The 26,967-nt window shown below is 46.9% G+C and overlaps 1 protein-coding gene across 2 annotated transcripts in view; it reads left to right on the top strand.

The window, feature by feature from the left end:
* The window catches only part of LOC138259003 (inter-alpha-trypsin inhibitor heavy chain H3-like), a 534,612-nt gene that overhangs the window by 463,415 nt on the left and 44,230 nt on the right, over window positions 1–26,967 (top strand). The window lies entirely within an intron of this gene.

The raw sequence follows: 26,967 nt of genomic DNA, 5'->3' as shown, positions 1-26,967 counted from the left end.
TCTAGGAGAAAATATCCACTCAGTTGTAGGATAATATGTTTCTGTCACCCTACATGAAAGGGTGAAGATTCTCGTGACTGAAATTATGTCCTGGGGTATGCTGTAAGCAGAATTCTCAGAAAAGGTGGTGGAGAGCTCCGTCTAAGGTATAGAAAACAAAGGGCCATATATACAAACCCCTGGCGCCACCTTGCACTGCCCTAGCATCATTTGTTTTTTTACCCTAAGGTTGCATTAGAGAGGCCCTCTCCTTCGCTATATTTACAAAGTGAGGCAATGCTTGTATTGCGCCACTTTGTAAACCCTTGCGCCACATTATGCCTGCGCCACGCACAATGTATGCAAGGGGGGTGTTCTAATGCAGGGAAGCCCGAATAAATAGCACAGTGAAATTTCACTGTCCCATTTTTTCCATCATTTTTAATGCCTACTCAGAGCAGGCGCTAAAATGATGCACCCATTTTATTCAATAGGCCTCCCTGTGCTTTGCTGCACTAGCGTCAACTTTTTTGACGCTAGTGCAGCAAAGCGCTACAATAGCATCAACAATGTTGATACTATTGTCCTAATGACCACCAAGGAGTGCTGTGTTTTTAATATGGCACAACCATGGTGTGGCAGGAACGACGCAAGAAAAGTGGTGCATCAGGACAGATGTGCCACTTTCTTGTAAATATGCCCCTAAGAATGTAAGAGAATATTGTAAGAGAATTCTCCTGATGTAAATCACACAGAGAGACACCTGATAAACATCAATATTACATAAATAAAGCCCCTACCCTAGTCTCTGCTTTCTTCCTCTTTGACCACATGACTTTGCAAGCAACACACAATTCCAATTTGTAGCATGCAGCGCATTCCACTCAAGAGGAAATGGAACTTCACTGAGATGACTGACATTGTAGTGAACTCAGTTTTAGATCATTATATAGGAATATATGTTTTACTTTCCTTCACCCACGACGGAGCAAAACGTGTGGCCCTGTGCAAGAAAATCACAAACTGTGTGAATGCCTTAGGGGTGGAGGTGCACACTGTATGGGATCTCAAATAGAAGTGGCAGGCCAAGAGAAGGTAAGCAAAGGGATATTTTTCTAGAATACATGTGGCCCAGGCTCTGTATGGAGTCAGACTCAGATCACAACTCTGTCTCACCCCCCTCACTGAAAGTATCCTCTCTGCCATAAACCATGCACAATAGCTAAAAGAGGATCTGCTTGTTCCTGGAGATCCCAAAGTAAGGCCAGGTAGGAAAAATAAAACCCCTCTCTATCTCCAAACATTAGTTCTCCCCAGTCATGTCACACTGTAATCCTGCGAGAGACAGGCACACATTCCATGTGTCATCAACACACAGCTCTGTCCTCCTTTACATTGTAAACTGATTATATTAACCATCACACATTCTAATTTTCCTTCATACTGTCATTATGTCAAGTGAATAGGTAATGACAGTTGAAGCAGGGGTAGACCATATTGTGGCAGGGCAATAACAAAGTCCTGCATCTAAACAGCTCCCTTTGACCTACACAGGTAAGCCACACTGCTATTGATGTAAATTCCCCACTCTATGAGTTCTTGTAATTCAGCACTGCTATTAACGTATAATGTTTTGTAATGCTGAGACACTAATTAACACATACTTTTAATGCAATCAAATAAGCCTCAGTTCTGCTCACCCATATGGCACCGTCTTTAACTTTAAAAGTTCTGGGTTTTCTACCAATACACTACCTGCCACCAGCTCTGACACAGCTCCAATCACTACATCAACATGTTGACTAGTCACATAAGCTGGAAGGATGGTAGAGGCTGGTAAGTGTGTGCTCAATTGTGATTTGTCTAACTATATCTCTCTGTAGAAGTGTCAGGATAGTGAACATATCATTTCATTACCCAATAAGGACCCTATATTCAGCATGCCTCAATAGCACATCTAATGGGTGAATTTAAATATTTTATGTCCTGATATCACAGCATATATTCTTCATTTGTGCTATCTCCTGGGAGGTATATCACTACTTAATTTGTGAAAAAATAAATGCCGGGGCCCAAGGTATTTCACAGCACACCATTGCTGTGCAACCTGTGCAAGGTTGTGCAACCTGCCAGCACTGCTAAATACATACCAGTGCCACTGTTACCTTATAACCAAAACATTCCAATCCCCATTTCGATTATTCAGTGCCACTAAAGCTGGAATAACAGACTGGCCGAGGTATTTTTAAGTCACATTTAAATTGACATGTTAAACAATCTATGGATTTGCTCTCATAAAGAATAGACTTACAGTGCCACCATGAGATACATTCAGTCAGGAAAAAGTGCTGATGTTGAGAAATAAGTGCAGGTGCAAAGCACTGGAAAACACTGGCACAAATTAAGCACTAACTGGTATACATATATGTCTGTTGTCACCTTCTCAAACCACCCATGTTCCCATTGAAATCATTCACTGAGTGATATGTTCTTTGTCACAGAATATAACACTCTCTAACAGCATGTCAATTTCTGGCATAAAAATGATATTTATCAGAATAACTGTCACCCAGGAAAGAATTATGCGGGTATTCATGTACTGTGTAGCAATAAGATGTAACAATACCCTCATACTGCTCCTTATTCTGTCCATGTCTCCCCATGTTCAGTGAAACTGTGGTCCATGGTGTCCACACTCTCCCCCACACATCCCACATCGGGGGACATCCCGCAAGCAAGAATTTGGCAATCTACCTTTTGCTGTTCAGATGAGTCTGTGACTATAATATCTTTAATACGTTCTTGATACATGTGCAAATTGTTCTCTTCTTTTGTCAATTTGTTAGATCTGACAGCCTTAGGGTGGTCACCCCTAACCTTTTGCCTGCCTCCCTCCTCTTTTTTAGATACTGTTTTTGCTGGATTTAAGACTCTGCACACTTTACCACTTCTAACCAGTGCCAAGTGGATATGCTCTCTCCCTTTAAACCTGGTAACATTGGATCATATCCAATTGGACTATTTAACTTACTTATAAGTCCCTAGTACAGTGCACTATATGTGCCCAGGGCCTGTAGATTAAATGCTACTAGTGGGCCTGCAGCACTGATTGTGCCCCCTACTTCAGTAGCCCCTTAACCTTGTCTCAGGCCTGCCATAACAAGACCTATGTGTGCAGTTTCACTGCCAATTCGACTTGCCATTTAAAAATACTTGCCAAGCCTAAAACTCCCCTTTTTCTACATATACGACACCCCTAAGATATGCCCCAGGCAACCAATAGGGCACGGTGCTGTGCAGGTAAAAGGCAGGACATGTACCTGTGAAGTTTACGTGTCCTGGTAGTTTAAAACTCATAAATTCGTTTTTACAGTACTGTGAGGCCTGCTCCCTTCACAGGCTAACATTGGGGCTGCCCTCATACATTGTTTGAGTGATAGCTGCTGATCTGAAAGGAGTAGGAAGGTCATATTTAGTATGGCCAGAATGGTGAAACAAAATTCTGCTGACTGGTGAAGTTGGATTTTATATTACTATTTTATAAATGCCACTTTTAGAAAGTGAGCATTTCTCTGCACTCAAATCTTTCTGTGCCTTACAATCCATGTCTGGCTGGGTTTAGTTGACAACTCCTTGTGCATTCACTCAGACACACCCAAAGCACAGGATACTCAGCCTCACTTGCATACATCTGCATTTTGAATGGGTCTTCCGGGGCTGGGAGGGTGGAGGGCCTGCCCTAACACAAAGGACTGCCACACCCCTTACTGGGACCCTGGCAGACAGCTTTGAACTGAAAGGGGACCTGGTGCACTTCTAAGCCACTCTTTGAAGTCTCCCCCACTTCAAAGGCACATTTGGGTATATAAACAGGGCCTCTGCCCCCTACCAATCCAGACACTTCCTGGAGAAGAAACTTGTAACCAGAACCTACATCCTGTCAAGAAGAACTGCCTGGCTGCCCAAAGGACTCACCTGACTGCTTTCTGTCAAGGACTGCTGCCTTGCTGTTGCCCTGCTGCCTTGCTGCTCTCTGGCTGAGGTGAAGAAGTGCTCTCCAAGGGCTTGGATAGATCTTGTCCCCTGTTCCCTGAAGTCTCAGGACCAAAAAGACTTCATCTCTTCAAGAAGGACTCCTTGTGTGGCGAAATTCGACACAAAGCCTGCCAGAAACAACGCACAGCCTGAACTGCATTGAAAAGTTTACTGCATGCCGAATCAGAACGACGCAGCCCGACTTCGTGACGAGAAGATTGATGCAGCACCGACGTAGCGACCAGAAATTTGACACACGGCCCACCAAATCGACGCACAGCTGAGCCGGAACAATGCAGCCCGACTACCTGAGGAGACTCGACGCAGCGCCCACCAGATCGACGCACCTCCTGTGACTTCGTCCTTCCAGTGCAGGAAATCTACGCATCGTCTGAAAACCCTACAACCCGAACAGGATCCATGAATGAGTGTTGGAAATCGATGCACAGCCGTCCCTGCATGAAAACTGAACGATGCATCACCGAGAAATCGATGCACACCCCATTGTTTCCACGCATCTCCTCCTCTGCAGTTCTTTGCGGAGATTTTTCACGCGAACCAGGTACTTTGTGCTTGAAAGAGACTTTGGGGGTCATTACAACATTGGCGGTAAAAGCCGCTTACCGCCGTGCAGAGGACCGCCAACACACCGCCGCGGCTGCGGAATTCCACCACAGCTAATATGACCCACATCTGGGAACCCGCCAAACTTCAGACACCCACACAAGTCCGCCACACCAAAGGTCAGTGATAAACTGGCGAAAACAAATCCTCCACCGTCACGCCAACAGAAATACACCCACACTATCATGACACACGAATCCACACGGCGGTCTTTCAACTGCGGTATTCCATTGGCGGTACACACCGCCGCGCTCAAAATACACACACTCTTACAAAACACAGCCACATTGGACAATTCGAAAAACACACACCTGAGACACATACACACACCACTCCCACACACCCAACACAATAAAAAACACACACCCACATCACCCACAAACCCCTACGACAAAAATTGAGAACGAAGCACAGAGAGAGACACCACCAGCAAGTACAACAGCATCCACAGGCACATAACACCATCACCCACACAACTTCCATGCACCTCACACAACACACCACTACATATCACCACACTTATCACCACACACACCACCCCACACATCACCTACAACACCCCATGGCACGGCAAAGACACCCCAGGTTCTCGGAGGAGGAACTCAGGGTCATGGTGGAGGAAATCATCCAGGTAGAGGCACAGCAATTTGGATCACAGGTGCAGCACACCTCAATGGCAAGGAGGATGGAGCTATGGCGAAGAATAGTGGACAGGGTCAACGCAGTGGGACAGCACCCAAGAAATCGGGAGGACATCAGGAAAAGGTGGAATGACCTACGGGGGAAGGTGCGTTCCGTGGTCTCAAGATACCACCTGGCAGTTCAGCGGACTGGCGGCGGACCCACACCTCTTCACCCACAACTAACAACATGGGAGGAGCAGGTCTGGGCGATTCTGCATCCTGAGGGCCTCGCAGGAGTAGGTGGAGGAATGGACTCTGGTAAGTCAAATCTTAACTATTACATCCCCCACCCTACCTGCATGCTATCACATACCCCCACCCTAGCCCTCACCCCTATCACTCCAACTCCTCACAAATGTACCAATATCACAAACCACACATCCCAACACCAAGCCCTGCATGCAACAACAAAGCATGGACACCCATCACCAAAGCATGCACACTGCACATAGCCATACACCCCCCTAAACCATCATCACACAAGGTCCCACACAGGAATGCCAGCACTGGGGTACACGGTCACCCACCCATTGCACACCATGACACACACATATGCAATAATCATGCCTTTCCACCCCTGCAGGACCCCTACCCAACGTCACCAGACAGGAGGGTCCAGACATGTCCACTCCACCCGCAGAAGAGGCCCACAGTGTTCACAGCACCTCTGTCCAACTGGATCTAGATGACCAGCCCGGCCCATCGGGGGCCTCGGGACAGTTGGTTCCCCTCACACAGCCACAGGCTACCACAGACCTTCCCCCCTCTGGAAACACCAGCACAGCACCCACCCAGAGGGCCCATACCTCTGTCCCCAGGACACGTCAATCAGCTGTGTGTCCACCACTACAGGGAACCCAGTATAACCCACCACCCCAACAACAACAGGGACCTGGGGGCAGTGGCAGTGGGCACACGGTCCAGGGGACGGAGGCCCAGGAACACCGGGGAACTGGGAGGGCTGCAGTGCGACAGGGGGCGGACAGGCCAAGGGAACCCACTCTCCACGAGGCCCTCTCCTCCATCATGGGAGCATACCACCACTCCCAGGAGACTATGGCAACTGTACTGGCCAAGTTTCAGGAGACCCAGCTCATGCAGGATGAACAGTATATGGGCTTCTGGGAGGAACTCAGAACCATCAGCTCCACCCTGGGCACCATCGTAGGGGTGCTGAAGGAACTACTCAACACCAGGCGGGACACTGTGCACTCCAAGGGGCCCCTGATACTAGCCTAGACGATGAACTGCCCACCACCTCCGCCGGCGCTAGTGGACAAAACGCCCCGCCACAGGACCACCACACCAGCACCCCACCCCCTGCAGAGGGAGAACTACCCCGCAAACGGTCCCTGAGATCCAGGAACAAGACAGAGCATGATGCCAAGACCCCCGCCAAGAAATGAGACCACCCTGATTGTCATCCCACTGTCCCACTTTGTCACCCTGTCCATACTTAAACTGCCCCAGCTCCACTTCCTATGCCCATATGGGCAATGCACCTGTGAGACTAATAGACTGGACTCTGCCATGGACACTCCTCCAACATCACCCCTCACCATTTAACCTCCCCCTCCAATATTTTGCATTTAAATAAACACACCTAAAGCACAAAATGATCTGGAGTCTGTGATTTCAAAATAGTGTATTTGCAATTACAGTGACAAAATGTTCTTGAAATAGTAATGTCAACATACCTATGTCACACAGCTCTAGTCCATGAGGAATGTAAGCAGATGACACACGCTGGGACCCACATCTGTGAAACCGTAAGGGAAAGTGACAACTCAGTGACCATACACTGGGTGAAAACAACAGACAGGATAGAGGTAGTAGTGTAAAAGTACATGTAGTAGGCAGGAATGTATTCTCACCTGTGTTTCACTGGAAATATTGCTGGATCACTGAGTCCCTGTTCTGCATGTCTTCTTCCTCTGCTTCATCCTCATCACTGTCCACAGGCTCCACAGCTGCCACAACACCGCCATCTGGACCATCCTCTTGCAGAAAAGGCACCTGTTGTCGCAAAGCAAAGTTGTGAAGCATACAGCAGGCCACGATGATGTGGCACACCTTCTTTGGTTAGTAGAATAGGGATCCACCTGTCATGTGGAGGCACCTGAATCTGGCCTTCAGGAGGCCGAAGGTCCGCTCGATCACCCTCCTAGTCCGCCCATGGGCCTCATTGTAGCGTTCCTCTGCCCTGGGATTCCTCACTGGGGTCAGTAGCCATGACAGGTTGGAGTAACCTGCAAATGGCGAGGGACAACTGTTAGACACACACTAACCTGTAGGGATAACCCCAGGCAACCATTCCCACTGTCTTGCTTCCAGGGGCTCACCTAATAGCCACACACGGTGCCTCTGGAGTTGACCCATCACATAAGGGATGCTGCTATTCCGCAGGATGTAGGCGTCATGCACTGAGCCAGGGAACATGGCATTCACATGGGAGATGTACTGGTCTGCCAAACATACCATCTGTACATTCATAGAATGATAACTCTTCCTGTTTCTGTACACCGGTTCACGCCTGTGGGTGGGGACCAAAGCCACATGGGTCCCATCAATGGCACCTATGATGTTGGGGATATGTCCCAGGGCATAGAAATCACCTTTCACTGTAGGCAAATCCTCCACCTGAGGGAAAACGATGTAGCTCCTCATTTGTTTCAGAAGGGCAGACAACACTCTGGACAATACGTTGGAAAACATAGGCTGGGACATCCCTGATGTCATGGCCACAGTTGTTTGAAAAGACCCACTTGCAAGGAAATGGAGCACTGATAGCACCTGCACTTGAGGGGGGATTCCTGTGGGATGGCGGATTGCTGACATCAGGTCTGGCTCCAACTGGGTACACAGTTCCTTGATTGTGGCACGGTCAAACCTGTAGGTGATTATCAAATGTCTTTCCTCCATTGTCGACAGGTCCACCAACGGTCGGTACACCGGAGGATGCCGCCATCTCCTCACATGTCCCAGCGGACGGTGCCTATGAAGGACAACAGCGACCACAGAGTCAAACAACTCAGAGGTACGTACCCACAGTTTACACAGAACACCAATCATACACAAAAGGTGGCCTGTATGTGTGTTGAGACTAGGCCTAGGTATGTGTGACACAGTATAAAATGAGGCCATGTGGGCCCCTGAAATGGCGGCTGCCTGACCTGTAAAGTGGGACAATGGGATGTGAGGTAACTGCGCTGGCGTGGTCCACAGTCACGGTAGGCGGTCGGAGACCGCGGCGCAATGCTGCATTGGTTAACATTGGACCCTATGGGTCCCAGGAGCCAATGACGATGTACGCTGGCGGTGATGGTAAGCACCTCCGCGGACGTAACCGCAGTGGACGTGATCGCCATTTTCTATCTATTCAATCACTCGATACCTGATCTTCGACAGGAGAGGACCTGCACTGCAAGTGCTGCTGTGACCTCAGTCTGGAAGAGACAATGGCTCGTGCGTCTGGGGAAAGGGCCCCTCCCTTCACATTGGAGGAGTTGGAGAAGCTCGTTGATGGGGTCCTCCCCCAGTACACGCTACTCTACGGTCCTCCAGACAAACGGGTAAGTACACAGGGTGCATGTTGTATGGGCTATGCCTGTGTGGAGAGGGCTGGATGTAAGAAGGAAGAGGGCAGAGTGCTGCGTACATGAAAGACGGTGGGTGCATGTGCCACATGGCAAGGGTAGGGATGGGGGCCACTCACTTTGACGGTGCAGTTGGTAATGAGTTCTCTTCTTCCCCTGTACATTTTATGTAGGTCAGCACCCACCATAAGAAAGATATTTGGCGTGCCATCGCCAAGGACGTCCGGACCTTGGGGGTCTACCACAGACGGAGCACCCACTGCCGGAAAAGATGGGAGGACATTCGCCGCTGGAGCAAGAAGATGGCGGAGGCTCAGCTGGGGATGGCCTCCCAACGTGGGAGGGGTGCCCTTCAAACCATGACCCCCCTGATGTTCAGGATCCTGGCGGTGGCCTACCCGGAGTTGGATGGGCGCTTGAGGGCATCACAGCAGACACAAGGGTGTGAGTACACTCTCATTCAGCTGACTTTGCGCGCAGTGGAGTTGTCTGGGTGGGGGAGGAGGGCTGTGGGTTTCCCTAGGCCAGGGCGAGTTCCGTAGGCTAGGCCCCTCCGTAAGGCATGGCACTGTGGGCCCCCACCCCTCCTCTGTAGAGTGCCAAGTACAGCTATTCATGCCCCTGTGTCATCTATTTGTGCAGATGTCGTCCTTAGCCTTGTAGGCCATTTCCCAGGAATTGCACTGTAGAGGCCAAGAGCGCGGTGTAGTGCAGGGGGCTGCTGTGTCTGTCTTGTCCGCCTACGGTAGCGGTAATCCATGCACTCAACATGTCTTTATTCTGTCTCCCCCCCTTTTTGTGGTCTACCTGTTCCTGTGTGCATTAGCATCATCAGGCAGAGGAGCAGTGGCACCGGAGCACGAGGGAGCTGCATGCCACATGGCCATGGAGGGCCACACTACAGACTCTGAATTCACCAGTGGGATGGAGGGCGAGGGGAGCTCCACAGCAGGGACAGGAGCTGAGACCAGCGACACGGTCTCGTCCTCTGATGGGAGCTCCGTTGTGGTGGCGGCAACATCTGTGCCCCCCACATCTACAGGTACAGCCGCCACCCCCCTACCAGCACCGCCCTCCCAGCAGCCCTTCAGCCTTCGCCCGTGCCCGCTCACCCAGGAGGGTGGGCATCACCTTTGCCCCAGGCACCTCAGGCCCTGCCCCAGTCACCACTGCTGCCCTCAGTGAGGAGGCCATTGACCTCCTCAGGTCCCTCACTGTTGGGCAGTCTACCATTTTGAATGCCATCCAGGGTGTAGAAAGGCAGTTGCAACAAACTAATGCATTCCTGGAGGGCATTAATTCTGGTCAGGCGGCCCTTCACCGAGCTTTTCAAACTCTGGTCTCAGCACTGATGGCAGCCATTGTCCTTGTGTCTAGCCTCCCCCCTCCAACTTCCTCCACCCAGACCCAATCCCCTGTACCTCTGCCTATCCCAAGCCCACCATCAGACCAGCCTGCACACACCTCATCACACAAGGGAAGCTCAGGCAAACATAAGCACCACACATCCCACAAGCACTCACGCAAGCATCACACACATGCAGACACACCAACATCCACTGCCTCCACTGTGTCCCCCTCCTACTCGTCTCCCTCCTCCCTCCCAGTCTCGTCTACACACACACCTGCATGCACTACCTCCACAGCCACTACGTCCCTCACCTGCACACCCACCAGCACACCCTGCTCACGTGCAGTCACCACCCCACTACCATTCACACGTCCCCTGTGTCCTCTCCCAGTGTGTCTGTGACGCCCCCTCCGAAGATACACAAATGCAGGCACACACCCACCCAACAGCCATCCACCTCACCTGCACCTCCAGTGCATACACCGGCACCTAAAGTCACCAAACATACACCTCCTACTACCACCACCTCTTCCTCCACTCCCAAACCCGCTCCAGTTACCCATCCCAGTGTGTCCCAAAAACTTTTCCTGTCCAGACTTCCCCTTTTTCCCACACCTCCCCACCCCGTCCATCTCATATGTCCCAAAGTAGCACCTCAGCCACAACATCTCCAGGACCAGTGGTGCCTGTAGTCACAGGTATGTGGAGTGCACCGGCCACCAGGACAGCCAGTGTGGCACGGAGACACAGCACAGCCAGTTCCCCCCCTGTGAAGCATCAGAAGTTGGCCAGTGCCCGGCGGGAGAGAAGGAAGACTCCAGCCACCAAAGCCGCTCCCAGGGGTCCCATTGGGAGTGTGGAGTCAGCTGTGACACTTCCCAAGGTGGGGAAGGGCCACAAGAAACCGGCAAGTCTGGGAAGAGCAGCTCGGCGGAGAAGACCGCCATCGTCCCCGCTGCCCAGGAGGCAACCGCCAGCCCCATCCCCGCTGCCCAGGAGGCCACCGCCAGCCCCATCCCAGCTGCCCAGGAGGGCCCCGCCAGCCCCAGCCCAGCTTCCTAGGAGGCCCGCTAGCCCCAGTCCAGCTGCCCAGGAGGGCCCCGCCAGCCCAAGCCCAGCTGCCCAGGAGAGCCCCGCCAGCCCAAGCCCTGCTGCCCAGGTGGGCCCCGCCAGCCCAAGCCCAGCAGCCCAGGAGGGCCCCGCCAGACCCAGCCCAGCTACCCAGGAGGCCACCGCCAGCACAAGCCCCGCTGGGCCATGAAGGACTGCCAGCACAAGCCCCGCTGGGCCATGAAGGACCGCCAGCACAAGCCCCGATGGGCCACGTAGGAACGCCAGCACAAGCCCCGCTGGGCCATGAAGGACCGCCAACTCAAGCACCGCTGAAAAGGGCACTGCCAACTCAAGCACCGCTGAACAGCGCACCGCCATCTCAAGCACCGCTGAACAGGGCACCGCCAACTCAAGCACCGCTGAACAGGGCACCACCATCTCAAGCACCGCTGAACAGGGCACCGGCAACTCAAGCACCGCTGAACAGGGCACCGCCAACTCAAGCACCGCTGAACAGGGCACCGCTAACTCAAACACCGCTGAACAGGGCACCGCCAAATCAAGCACTGCTAGCCCATGAGCGGCAGGGGCACTGATGCAACTGGGTCCGTCATGGGGTGAGTGATGCACTCTGGGCACCAGTCCCCCTCCAGAACCAGTGGAGAGATCCATCCACTACTGCTGTCCTTCATAGGATGAGGCACTCTGGGCACCAGTCCCCCTCCAGAACCAGTGGAGACTGTTATCCACTTGAGAGACTGTGGCTTTGCACTCCCCAGGATTGAACAGTGGGCAAACCACCCACTTGTGAGACTTTAGAGACTGTGGCTTTGCACTCCCCAGGATTGACAAGTGGGCAAACCACCCACTTGTGAGACTTGAGAGACTGTGGCTTTGCACTCCCCAGGATTGAACAGTGGGCAACCCACCCACTGTAGAGACTTGAGAGACTGTGGCTTTGCACTCCCCAGGATTGAACAGTGGGCAACCCACCTACTGGAGAGACTTGAGAGACTGTGGCTTTGCACTGCCCAGGATTGAACAGTGGGCATGTGGCCCCCTCGTGGATCAGGCGTCGTGCACTCATCCAGCTGAGGTGCCCCCCCTTCCCTTCCCCCTGAGGTGCCTGTTGTATTCCTATCTGATGCCCCTGCAGTGTTCTCTCTGTTTTGATCTGGTATCGAGTGTGGCCATCGCCCATGTATTTTGGGCCTAGTGGTCCACGGACTATACATGGTGCAATACCTGGACTTTGTATTATTGGTGTATATATTTGTTTATAGTGTATATATATATTTTATAGTACTGTATTTTAATAGATTACAATGGTTACAATCATTTCCTTTTGTCTTTGCATTCTTCCTGGGGTTTGGGGGGTATAACTGTAATGTATCAACATGTATTAGTGTGTGTGTTGTAGTGGGTGAGGGTGGGGGTGGGGGTGTTGCGTGTGTGTGTCCCTATTTTTGCCTCCCCTGTGTCGTAGGTGCAGTACTCACCGTGGTCTTCGCCGCCGGCGTTCGTGCTCCTGGTACAGGAGCAGGAAGACTATTGCCGGTAGAATTTGCAGTTCCGGGTCCATGGTGTCCTCGTTCCTCATGGAGTGTGATGAGGTGAGTGTTTTCCCTTCAAAATTCCTGTTTCCGCCATGTTTTTATCCGCAGTGAATCCGCCGATTGGCCTGTCATAATAGTGTGGGCGGTACATTATCTCCCGCCTGTCTGTTGGCGGTGACCGCCACGCTGTTTGTTTGTTCCGCCGTGGCGGTCTGAGTGTTAAAGTGGCTGTCTTTGTTGGCCGTTTCCGCCACGGTGGTAATTGCAAATTTTTTACCGCTGGCCTGTTGGCGGTCTTACCGCCGCTTTAACACCGTCCGCCAGGGTTGTAATGAGGGCCTTTGTTTGCTTTATAAAGGCTTAAGACACTTTGGGGGTGATTCCGACCCTGGCGGTCCTTGACCGCCAGGGCCGGGGACCGCGGGAGCACCGCCAACAGGCTGGCGGTGCTCCCTTGGGCATTCTGACCGCGGCGGTACAGCCGCGGTCAGAAACGGAAAACCGGCGGTGTACCGCCGGTTTTCCGCTGCCCAGGGGAATCCTCCATGGCGGCGCAGCTTGCTGCGCCGCCATGGGGATTCCAACCCCCATACCGCCATCCTGTTCATGGCGGTTTTGGCCGCCAGGAACAGAATGGCGGTATGGGGTGTCGTGGGGCCCCCGTAACAGGGCCCCACTGAGAATTTCAGTGTCTGCATAGCAGACACTGAAATTCGCGACGGGTGCAACTGCACCCGTCGCACCCTTTCCACTCCGCCGGCTCCATTCGGAGCCGGCATCCTCGTGGAAAGGGGTTTCCCGCTGGGCGGGCGTGCGGCCTTCTGGCGGTCGCCCGCCCGCCCAGCGGGAAACACAGAATAACCGCGGCGGTCTTCTGACCGCGCAGCGGTATTCTGGCGGCTCCCGCCGGCACCGCGGTTACCGCGGCCGGCGGGAGTCAGAATTACCCCCTTTATATCACTTTTCAGTGATATCTCAACAATTACTTATTGCATTCTAATAGTTTTTTACCTCCATTTAACCAGATAAATATGATATATGTTTCTAAACACTGTATGGTGTATTTTTGTGGTGCTATAGGGTGTTAGTGTATGATTTATTGCACAAATACTTTGCACATTGCCTTCTAAGTTAAGCCTGACTGCTCAGTGCCAAGCTACCAGAGGGTGGGCACAGGATAGTTTGGATTGTGTGTGACTTACCCTGACTAGAGTGAGGGTCCTTGCTTGGACAGGGGATAACCTGACTGCCAACCAAAGACCCCATTTGAAACAAATGTGTGTCCATTTAGAACTATCTCTCTCTGAAAGGACTATGACATATATCTCCTTTACGTTCATCAGCATTGATACCATTACATCCTGTATCATATCAAATCACTGTGACAATTCTAAAGATTTTCTTTCCTGTTTTCTCCACCTACTAAATAAAGGAACATGTCTGCTGCCAGATTTGAGTGCACTTAATCAGCAGGTGAAAATTAGTGGTTCATCCTCAATGGAAGCATTTGTGGAAGCCTAAAATAAGACACTATTATATGTCATTGTTATGGGCCCATACTAAACAATAAAAAGCATCACAAAAATATAGTGTTGAATTCATCTATACTAAAGTATCATCTCTTGCTAAAAGATAATACATCACATGTCTGGGTTAGGCCTTTGCACAATCTTTTCCTTCTAAGTTACAAAATATATTACTATTCTCTTACAGCTTCTGAGGTGTGATGATGATGCCAAACTGCCCACAAACAGAGGGCAGTGTGCCATCCTGGGAGAAAACCTTCATATTTTACACACTGCCATGAATGTGTCCTCCACTGTTGAAGGAATAGATAAAATTGTTTGTTCCACTTAGGAAATCATATAAAAAAAACACGTCCAGCCAGAAGTCTCTTTCATACCTGATCTATATAAAAGTCAAGGTCAAAGATTCTTTATTGATTTGGTTAATCAAAAGCATAACAATGTTACTTATAAAAATGTACAAATAGTTAATATCAGATAAAATACTTAAATGGTAAGCAAAGCTTCATAAAATGTCACAATTCCAGTATCTTTCAGATTACAAGCCCCCAGGCACCAGCTAAAAAGTCTCAGGTGTTCTTATCATCCTGGCTATGCAAGCACACCCTCCTCAACCCCTCAGCTACTTCAGTTTACTCCATGTTCCACCCCCCAATCAAGGTGTAGCTGCACTTTTCTCCTTATCTCCTTAGGAACAGGACAGTCCTGATGAGGATGACTTCCCCTGCATTCAGAAATCCCCCTTCCACATCCTCTCAGATTTGAACCTTTCTATCTGATGGTCAACCTGCTGGCTGTGTGAGATAGCCACTTTTGTGGAGGTTCAGGAACATCCTGTACTCTGGGAGGATGTGTGTTTTCAACATCAATCCTCTGTGTGAAATGAGCATGACTCTGCACCACATGGCTACCCTCCAGGAAGAAATTCAAAGGTGGATTTTCTTGCGGAGAATAGAGAAATGTCTCTAAAACATCATGAAGTTGGACTGGGAACAACTCTGGCTGCCAAAAGAGGAAGATGTAAGATATCCTTCCAAGACTATGCAGCTTTAACAGACCTTCTCAGTCATGGGCCCATGTTAAGCTGCAGTGCCACGACAGGTACTGGGGATCTACAATAAATGACCCACCACAACGACACACACTACCACCAGCCCACCCACAACCGCAACTGACACATCTGATCCTGCTTTATAACCGAATCCTCAAACCAATGTTGACTCAGCATTGCGTAGCCATGGTTGTGGACAATCCTTCCTCCCAACCTCATGGGTGTAGACAGCAGCAATTACTCTCATGAACATTTCACCTATCAGACCGTGACACATCCTCAGTCAACACACCCTTACTTTTGTAATCATACTTCCCAGCACTCATTATTTATAAGAAGAAATTACTTTGCTAAATTGTTTGCGTAAACACAATTTGCATTTTCCTTCCAGCTATGTGTTATCTCTTGTGTCTGGTCATAAATATGGCTTTACCACTCACATAATCCAAAAATATGCTAAACCAATCAAAAAAGAGTAATAATTCATAAAAGATAGATGTGATGATAAAATATAATATTTTTTCTTATAAATTAAAAATGATAATAAAAATAAACTGTCATTGGTTCAACTTTGAGGGAACTGGGCAACAGAATGTTTGGAACATCAGAGGATAAGTCTGGTCATCATCCAAGGGGAATGGTATAGCAAAATACAAAAATGATCCCAAAAAAGTAGTACAATAAAGGATGCAAAGCTCCAAAACAAAGTTGATATCCAAACCTAACTGAAAGGGAAAACCCATCTATCAACTAAGAAGGTGTATCTGAGAGGCTATTTGGGCAATGGTTCTTTGACATGCTCTGTGTCTGACATAAACACGCCTGCATGTCCTCCTCAAGGGCAGGCATCTGGGGTGGTGGGGCAGGACTGGAGATCTTTTGAGTTTCAGGACACAATGGGATAGGTTTTACAGACAGAAAGGGACAAAGAGGGAAAACATGCTGGGAGACACAACGCCAGAGGGTGGGGGGTTGTTCTATGGATGAGACAAAACAGCTGCAGTCAAGGCAGGAGAACAAAAAGCAACATAAGTCTTTATGATGGACAGCCTTCACCTCTTGCTCGACCTTCATCGTTATCACCACCCGTTGATGGCCTGTAGAAAGCGATAGCTGACTAATAATCAGCTGCCTCAATACCTGGGGATAGAATTTCACATGAGGGCTTAGTGGAATCAAGCACCAAGATCATCCCTTGTCGGCAGATCTTGAGAGTGGACATTTAGATGAAGAGGTGAGTCAACAGAAGATACAGCCGGAGGCTTCACTTTGGGGTCTCTTGAGTGATGAGAATGATGGAGGGGGCGCCTTTAGGCCCTGATGAAGGAGAGACCTCCTACTGGTACAGCACAGATGTATATTCTTTTGGACCAGGAAGAGACCCATTTTCTGATTCCTCTTGACTTGTGGTGTCCAGTGCAATCATCCTCCCGGTAGCATTCACAGCTTCTCCCAAAAGACTTTTGGATTGTGGGTGAGCCACTCTCTGATTGGGCACACCCTCTCTGCTGGTAAATTCTCCCTCTGTGTCAGTACTGGTGAAGCCATCCTGTACTCAGTAGCCAAGGTCTTTCCTCTCACTCACCATTGGTATCACTCTTTAGCAATCCACTGAAAAGGAAAGGTGAGAAAAGGAAAAACATATGAGTACATACATCCACTGCTTCATGTAGATAAAAATATATTTGTCATCATTAAACGTGACAAAGTATGGCATTGACTTATCCCACTCTCTTTTGTTATAAAGGCTTTTGATTCTCACGTGGCAGTTTTTACCGTGAGTGACTCCTGGGTAACAATGGTGCGGGCTGTAGTATGTTACTTCCCCCTTAGACATTATCCTCTGTCAATAAGCTACTAAAATGCCTCCTTAGCACATGGGATACCGTTACTTTTTCAGACAGTGCTACCCTTACATTATCTTATGATCACAAATAGGAACATGGGCGTGGTTTGAAGTAAAAAGACGACGGTGATTGGTGCTGCAGGCATGCTTGACACTTGGTAGTGGGTGCCTTTCAGTGTGCAATCTTTATACATGACTTAGTATTGATGTGTGCATCACACTGTCTTTAATGTGTGTCTTGCATTATGTAAATCACTTACAACATAGATAGTGCATACAGAAATATGAAGTTATGCCTTAGGCTCCGTGAGGTTGTATGACAATAGAGCTTTCCTTTAAACAAAGATGATTTTTCACTAATATGTTTCTGTGTGTCAACATTTGATACAATAATATTATTAAAATATATTTTTGACAACAAAAAATAAATTAAAAATTAGATAAATTATTTACATTAATTCAACTACATATTTTAGGGGACAACATGTTGTAGAGACAAAATGTACAGAAGAAGACATAAGGCTTGATACCTCAAAACGTTTAATTCACAGATAAAATAATACAATTTGTATATGGCAAAACTTTACCTCCATGATGCTGCTTGTGTGACTTCAAATGAACCTGACGAGGTTTGCCAACGATTTTCAAAGGCCCTCCTATGCAGCAGAGAGAGCTTGGGGTACCGAATATGGGTATGGGAGGATCTCAAGTTCATCTTGTTTGCTTAAGCCAAGTGCAGAATATTCGCAGCACTTGCACCACTCCCTAATGCTATAGATGTAAACACCCACTGCCATGCCTGATAATATCCTGCCATATCTCCACACAAGTTGAATTGCTTGGCTGGATGACTGCTTTCTCACTAGAAGTGAGGATATGTTTTGAGGGCCCTATCTGAGAATATCTTTAATTTCTCCTGACAAACACTGGAGGGCTCTCATCTCTTTCCTCATCTATTTGGGCAACCTTCTGCAATAAAGGGAGGAGCAGGATGGCGGAGGATGATGATGTGGTCCTGTTTCTGTATGTAATTTCTTGTTTGTCATGATTAGTGGCAAACTCTACTTTCACTACAGAGATGTATGCCTATGTAGTGGAGGCAGAGAAATACCACATAGGCGGAAACATTAGGGAAATAATGTGTTTGGGAGTGTGAACTGCACGCGAGTGGTACCTACTAAAGATTTCTTTAGAGAGACATTTTGGATAATTGAAGCAGAAACATTTGTACTTTAAGATGTGCAGATGTACTCCTACATGTTTTCTGTGCCAGTCTCTCCACACTGCATATGGTGTATACTGAAATAACAAATGTGAGTGAATGGTGTATTTAATTTAGTTATAACATGAAGATGTTATTGAATACATACATGTCATATGTATGAATTCATATTACATATAGAATTGCACGTTTGGCTGTGACACCATATTAGCACTGATGTTTCAGATTTGTACATGTGGATGGTGCCATGGATCACCATTTACCATTGACTCCACAGAATTAGATGAATGTGATTTGGCAACCAAAATAGCAGCTTAGGGGAAATATGAGGCCACTAGTTGGCCATGTTTCTGTAGACCCTGGCTCTTGTTCTGTGTATCAACCCACGATCCGAGATGGAACATATTTTAGAGGTAAGCTCTACAAATAAGTTCTGTTGCGTGGCAGTGTTGTGCAACACTCAACATACTACATAAATGTATGCACAGCTTTTAGGGAGTACTTGAGAACACCATTTTGTATTATACAGATGCCAGAAGTGAAACTTTAAAAATGCAAAAGTGCACTCAATGATGGTGGCATACATGTGTGTGCCCTGTGGTACCTTTGTTGAGGCTGCTTAGTTGGATGGCAGAGGTAGGGGAGGTGATGAGGAGAGAGAACATACTGGCATAGCCTGCAACAAAGATGCCTAGAACATGTTGCAGACATTCTATTAATGCATGCCCTAATCATTCGTCACATGGATGTAATTATGAGTGACTATATTTGTTATGCAAATCCAATAAGTAAATGTGCAATCCCTGTTTGAGTTATATATCTTGCCAAATAGCTAATTGTCACTGAAATCACCAGCAAGCAACAAACATGCAAAGTTAGATTGTCAAAAAATATAACTTTTATGTGTGCACCCCGAAAAGGCTGCATAAACATAAGTGTAGTAGCCCCTGGCATCACAAGAAGCATGTACATAGATGCAGTGCCAGTGGAGTCTGCAGAAATGATGCTCCTAGTTGTGAGGTGACAGAAGTGCCATATCGATGTAGTCAAAAGAATTCCTTTGAGACCAAATGGCTTTGAACCAGTGATGTTTGCAAGGGATAAACTGGTGCACTTGACTATTGATGCACCTGACCACCTGTCACAAGGACCATGTTTGTCTTGCCTGTACGATTCCCACCATGCCACTACTGACCTGGAAGTATCCAGTATGGGCAATATGTAGAGTGCAGCCAGTGTTTTGACATGTAGAAGGAAGGACTGTGAATGGACTTATTGTAAAGTTTGCAACCATGTAAAAATTATATCTGGAGGGAAGTGGTTCACAGCAATTGCTGCTTACCGGGACATCTTAAATATGTTGATCTTCTGCCTGTATATCCTTTCTCTTCCTAGTTATTCCTCAGTAGAAGGCAACAAACACAATCACCAAAATGGTGCGTGATTCCAGTGAGTTTCACCTGATGATAGATGTGGTAAAGTCATGGATGTTAAATTCTCTACCCTTTGTATTAGTTTGGTGTGCTGAATGTGAATTAAGTCTTGTTGCTATATGAATTGTCTACTAATTTTAGCTATATTTACTGTTAAATGCGTGTTTTTACATTAAAAAACCCAAATAAATGAAACATGAAAAAAAAACTAACATATTCTAAAACATAGCAAATCTCATTCCTTTATTTCACACTGTGCTGTTAGTTTTGTTCTCTTGCCTTGTACATTGTTTTAGTTTTCTTCATGCCTCTCTCAGCCTCCTTGATTTCCTGTTAACTCCTTAACCATATTAGTAGATATTCTCCCTTTTTCCACCAATCCCCATGCCCCCTTCTACCTTCACTTGAACAATTTCTCACACTCCACCTGCAGAGTTCTCTTGTATAATGGCGGAAAAGTCTGCACATAAGAGATAGGGTAGACATAGGCAAAGGTCTCCAACCACATATTGTAAAAAGCATTTTGCAAAATTGCAGTACTGGAGAACTGTATTATGTGCTTTGGTGAATATGCTCCAATGACCTAAAAATGGAGGCATTCGAATTATCAGATAATGCTAAATATGTTATGCTTATTTAGATGTTTAATGTTATATTTTCAATCTTGAGTTATTTTTAGCGGTTCATGCTAAATAAAATGTAAATAACTATACCTTGAAACTTATGGGACTCCTTTGACTTCTTGGTCAGTGTCTGCTCACTGTCCTCTGTGCAGCTCCACCTCTTTCAGCTGTTGCTGCCTCTGCTGTGTTCTGACTGAGAGCCTGCTTGACTCTCAGTTCAAGGCCCACCTCCACCTCCAGGCTACCCCATGCCTCATCCCTGGGGGCCTAGTGTTCATCTCTGTGTAAGTATCTTGCTGTCACCTTCACTTTTGCTTATTTTCTGTCATCATTATTTTTCTTTTTTTAATCATTTTTATTTTTTTTATGTCTTTTTCTCTCTCCTTTCAGCCTTTCACTCTCCCCGTGGTTCTCACCCGCACTCCAGGACTCCAGGCGCACCTACAAATAGCTCGAGAAAAGATGGAGAAACAACAAGTCACCAAGACTTTGAGGCCTTCAAAGTTGCCATCAAATCCCACCACCACCTCATCAGAGCCACCAAGAGAGCCGCCCTGCCGGACCGTATCAGCGCCACCACACACAACACCAAAAGAGCTCTTTGCAGTGGTCAACTAGTTTGTCAAGCCCTAATCCTCCCTCCATCTCAATACCTCTGCGACAGACTAACCAACTGCTTCTCCCGAAAAATCAGCAACATATACAACAGCATTGGACCCCAAGACCCTCCAAGACTTCCAACAACCCCCCAGCTCTGACCCTCCGAACCATCACAGACCCTGCACCACTGGACGACCCTCACCACGTACAAGACCCGCTCCATCATGAGCAGCATCCACTCGGGAGCACCTAGGGGCCTCTGTCCTCACCACATTTTAAACAAAGACAACACCTCATTGCACTCGAGCTCTGCCACACCCTCAAGAGTACTATAGATAGAGCTACCTTACCTTAGGACTGGAAGCACACCGAGATCTGCCTGCTTCTGAAGAAACCAACAGCTGACCCCCTGGACAGCCGTTGCTGTCTGGATAAAGGACAGCTACCTCAAGATCATCTCTGACAAGACTGAGATCCTCATATTGAGATCCTCCACATTACCCTGGGATGCATCCTGGTTACCAGCCACCATCGTCTACCCCACTGCCCCAACAATCCACATATTCAACCTCAGTTTCATCCTGAATTCATCGCTCACCATGACCCGCCAAGTCAACTCAGTCACATCCTCCTGTTTTCACACACTCCAACTTCTCCGGAAGATCTACAAATGGATCCTAAAGTACTGCTGCAGAACCGCATCCCATGCTTTGGTTAGCAGCAAACTCAGCTATCGCAACATTCTGTACACCAGCACCACCCAGAAGAACCTGAAGAAACCACAGCACATCCAAGATGCCTCCGCCAGATTCATCCTGGACATTCCTCACCGCAAACACATCACCAATCACCTAAGAGACCTCCACTGGCTTCCTGTTAACAAAAAAATCAACTTCAAACTCCTCCTCCACGCGTATATAAGGCCCTCCACGACCTAGAACCCACCAACCTCAACCACCTTATCACCTTCTACTCCCCCACCAGACCTCGCCACTCCACCCAACAGGCACTACCCACTGTTCCCCACATACAGAAGTCCTCGGCTGGAGGAAGATCCTTTGCCTACCTCATGGCAAAGAGCTGGAACACCTTGTCCCTGCGCCTCAGGCAGTCACCATTGCTACCTCAATTCAGGAAGGACCTTAAAACCTCGCTCTTCAACTGAAGCACAGAGGACAAACCCCGTCAGTACCTTGAGACCCTTACGGGTGAGTAGCTGAGCTATATAAATCCTGATTTGATTTGATTTGATGCCAGAATCATATTTTAAAAGGTAAGAGATTAGCATTTAGAAAATTAGAAGCAGCATTAGGCTTCACTGTGGACATAGGAAAAGGTAGACATGTAATTTCCTGTTTTTTTCATACTTGGTATGGCAATAAAACACGTTTATTTGATATTAAAATAATCAAGCATTAGATTTTATGGAGGAATGGCTCTTTTTAGTGGCATAGAAACATCACAGCATGGGGTAGTGGACACAGAAACAACACTGACAAGGAGGACACAGTAGCAACAAGTACAGGGGGAGTGTGGAGGACAGGTGGACCTGAAAGTAACACGGGACAGGCGGTTGGGCAGATCTGAAATAGAGGAACACACAGGCAAGTCTTACAGGGGTCGGGCAGGGAGAAGAACACAGAGACAGGCAGCAGCACAAGGAGAGAGAGAAGTACACAAAGGACATGGCTCAAAAACTCATGTACTTTCTTTGAGTGCTTACACAAAAAGAAAAAAATTGAATTCCCTTCTATTGAACACAGACACCAGGCAAACACCCACAGGGTAAAAAGGAAATGCTCCATGGCAGGGACAAGCACACAGTTGAGAAGCTAGGACATGAATAAGAAGTAGGAAATGGAGGGTGAGAAGAAATCTAACCAATGTTAAGAACTGGGTGGGCTCTAAGCCCATCCATGTTCAGGGTAAACCACAATATGGCAATATTTCTCACAACAAACAGCGCAAGAAATATTTGATAGGTTCAACCTAAAAATAAGTTAGTTGTGTACATCAATTAATGAAATAGAATTACCACAAATTTACAAAAATCTGAATAAATATAAGTAGGTAGGCCCAAGAGTAAGAAACCCATTTAGATCCTGGCAGACTGCCCATTTCTCCACTAGGGGATGGAGTCAATTACTCCATTGCCCTGATAGAGATGGCATCCACCAGATTTATGAATGATTGCCAAGCTTGAGGTAATTTAGAAAGCATCAGCAGAAAACAGTAGTTCATGTCAATGCATTTCTCAGTTTGGTACATTGCTCCATCAATGTTGGACTTTTTTGCTTATGCATGCTCATCCCCAATCTTTTTGCCTCCTGCCTCCTATTTTTCTGACCTGTTGCTGTTGGCTTTTGAACTCTGAGCACTTTACCACTGCTAACCAGTGCTAAAGTGCATATGCTCTCTGTGTAAATTGTATGTAATTGGCTTATCCATGATTGGCATATTTGATTTATTAGTAAGTCCCTAGTACAGTGCACTAGAGGTGCCCAGGGCCTATAAATCAAATGGTACTAGTGGGCCTGCAGCACTGGTTGAGCCATCCACATAAGTAGCTCTGTAATCATGTCTCAGACCTGCCACTGCAGTGTCTGTGTGTGCAGTTTTAACTGTAAATTCGACTTGGCAAGTGTACCCACTTGCCAGGCCTAAACCGTCCTTTTTCTTACATGTAAGGCACCCCTAAGGTAGGCCCTAGATAGCCCCATGGGCAGGGTGCAGTGTATGGTTAAGGTAGGGCATATGGTAATGTGTTTTATATGTCCTGACAGAGACATATTGCTAAATTCGTTTTTCACTGTTGCATGGCCTGTCCCTCTCATAGGTTAACATGAGGGCTACCTTTAAATCTGATTAAAGTGTAGATTCCCTTTGGGAGCGGATGGACATGTGGAGTTTAGGGTCTCTGAGCTCACAATTTAAAAATTCATCTTTTAGTAAAGTTGATTTTAAGATTGTGTGTTTGAAAATGCCACTTTTAGAAAGAGAGCATTTTTCTTGCTTATACCATTTCTGTGACTCTGCCTGTTTGTGGATTCCCTGTCTTGGTCAGTTTGACAGTTGGGCTGGTTGCACCTCACACTAGACAGTGACACAAAGGGAGCTGGGGTGTAGCCTGCATATCCTGATGAGCCATCTGTGCTAGGAGGGAGGGGAGGAGTGGTCACTCACACCTGAAAGGACTGTGACTATGCAGTCTCCAACCCCCTGGTGAGTGTCTGGGGCCTTGCCTGGGCAAGGCAGGATTTCACATTCCAAAGAGACTTTACTTTGGAGTAGGCCTACTTCAAAGGAGAAATTGGGTATAAAAAGGGCACCCAAAACCACAGACTTTAGAAACACTTCTGGAATCAAGAGGAACCTCTGCCTGGAGAAGAGCTGAATAGCTGAGGAAGAAGAGCTGCCCTGCCTGTGACTGTGCTTTGTTGAGCTATCCTGCAGTTGCTGCTTCTGCCAGAGTAAGCGGGCAAAGACTGGACTTTGTGTGCCTTCCATCTTGAGAAGAAATCTCCAAGGGCTTGATCTAGAGCTTGCCTCCTGTTGTTTGAAGTCTCAGGGACAGCAAAGACTTCTCTCTGCCAGCACCTGGAGTCTCTGGAGAGACTCCTACTCTGCCCTGTGGTGCCCATCTAGTTCCTGGGACCCTGAAAGGAGAAGCTGGCAGCCTTAAGACAAGAAAATCCATGCACAGAGCCCCGTGCAGTGAAAAGATTGACACAACTCCGATCCGCAGCTGAGAAAACGACACTCGCAGGAAACGCGACTGAAGAATCAACTCACGGAGCAGGAGAAATGACGCGCAGTTTCGCTGATGGAGGCTGGGAGATCACAACCTGCGCTGCGGGGATTTCGGATCATGGTGCACCTGGATGTCTGACTCACGTACTGCCGTGCGGAGTTATTTTTGACGCACACCTGCCCGTGCGGGTTTACTTTTGACGCACACCAGGTACATTTTAATGCTAGCAGCGCTTGTGTGTGTTTAAAACTACTTAAAGACTCTTTTTGCATTTTTATTGATAACTTGACTTGTGTATTGTGGATTTTTGTCGTTTTGGTCTTGTTTTGTTTAGATAAATATTTTCTATTTTTATAAACCTGTGTTGTGTCATTTTGTAGTGTTTTCATTAAGTTACTCTGTGTGTTTGTACAAATACTTTACACCTAGCACTCTGAAGTTAAGCCTACTGCTCTGCCAAGCTACCAAAGGGGTAAGCAGGGGTTAGCTGGGGGTAATTCTCTTTTACCCTGACTAGAGTGAGGGTCCTTGCTTGAACAAGGGGTAACCTGACTGTCAACCAAAGACCCCATTTCTAACAATCAACATGACAGAGCCTTGGCCAAAAAAGTTTTCCTTTTCTGTTTTCAAAAAGAAAGTCCGAAACAGGATTCTCTTTTACTAATTAGAAAAGATAACCCCCCCTAACCATAGGAGTCATCCTCAGGGGCATTATTTCTTTTTTCCTGTCCCTCAGTGCCAAAGATTGCCAGGGGATGACGGATAGTAAAAAAACAACTACATGTCTGCTCATCCTAATTTAGCGAATGGACATACAGCCAATTTTGTGACGGCCTTTACTCCATTGGGCCGTCTGAGAAGTTTGACCGTGGAGTAATCTTCACTGTGGCCAAACTTAAGTTCCACCCACATTGGACCATTGTGTTGACAGGGAGAGAACTCCGTTGTTGTTGCGATGGAGTTCCCTATCCGGCAACATATAAATCAGAGTGGTCGATAAAATATTAATTAAAAAATATAGGGATGCAGAAACATAGGAAATTAAATATTGTGACACTCAGATACGGTGATGCATAAATATCTTTGACAAGAATAACACTTTTTGAGGTAAGTAATATAATTTAAACAATATTGATGTATTCAATATTTTTTTTAAATAACAGAATGGTTACATTATTTTAATGTTTGAGTTGATATAATCTTTTTATGTGTTATTATTTATATACATTTTATGAATTGTTTTTAAAATATTAGCTTGTAATGCAAAGTGATTTAGAATTGTGTACTAATTTTTAATAGTAATTTATAGTGTTGTAGGGTGTTGTTGAATTTGACGGGGGTAGGGTGGGCAGTTAATTAGGTCAAAATTGATTAAGAATTATTTAATACATTGTATTAAATAATATGATAGATATTTATTATCTAACATGTCACACTGATTTATTTTCGTTATGTGTTATTTGCCGGCTGTTTGATTTGTAGGAATATAGAGTGGGAAAGTAATTAAGTAATAATAGGGAAGTTAATTAAGTAATACTTACATAACAATTACTTATTATTTTTTTGTACTTACTGTTATTAGTATATGAACACAATATTGTATATATAACACTTTTGTGCCAGTAAACCCTAAATTAGGCTCCAAGCCAGGCAAACAATGAAGTAAGACACAATAAATCAAAGTATGCATATTAGAAACATCCAGCATCTATAAACACTGTACAACAAACAGACAATTATAAAAAAGTTTCAGTTTGTAGATTAAGGATGCCTGCTGCTATGGAAAACTGATGTGTGCATATTTACAATATTGGTATTCTGATTTAAAACAATTTTCAATTAATGGATTTCAGAAAAACATTCCAGGTCACTTGTTTTCCAAGAAAACACTAGTTAAAGTTCATGACTGGCACAGTCAAAAGCCCATTGCTTTGTAGAGTGCCCGTTCTTTTTATAAAAACCCTTCTAGGTCGTATGAAGGTTATACGGAAGTCTATTATTTATAAACTACAGAGCGTTCACTCAAGATAATTACCTT

Source organism: Pleurodeles waltl, chromosome 9 (genome assembly GCF_031143425.1).
Source record: "Pleurodeles waltl isolate 20211129_DDA chromosome 9, aPleWal1.hap1.20221129, whole genome shotgun sequence".
In the NCBI taxonomy this organism is placed as follows: domain Eukaryota; kingdom Metazoa; phylum Chordata; class Amphibia; order Caudata; family Salamandridae; genus Pleurodeles; species Pleurodeles waltl.
The sequence above is the reverse complement of the archived record's forward strand: the minus strand, read 5'-3'. Positions and strand labels throughout refer to the sequence as shown.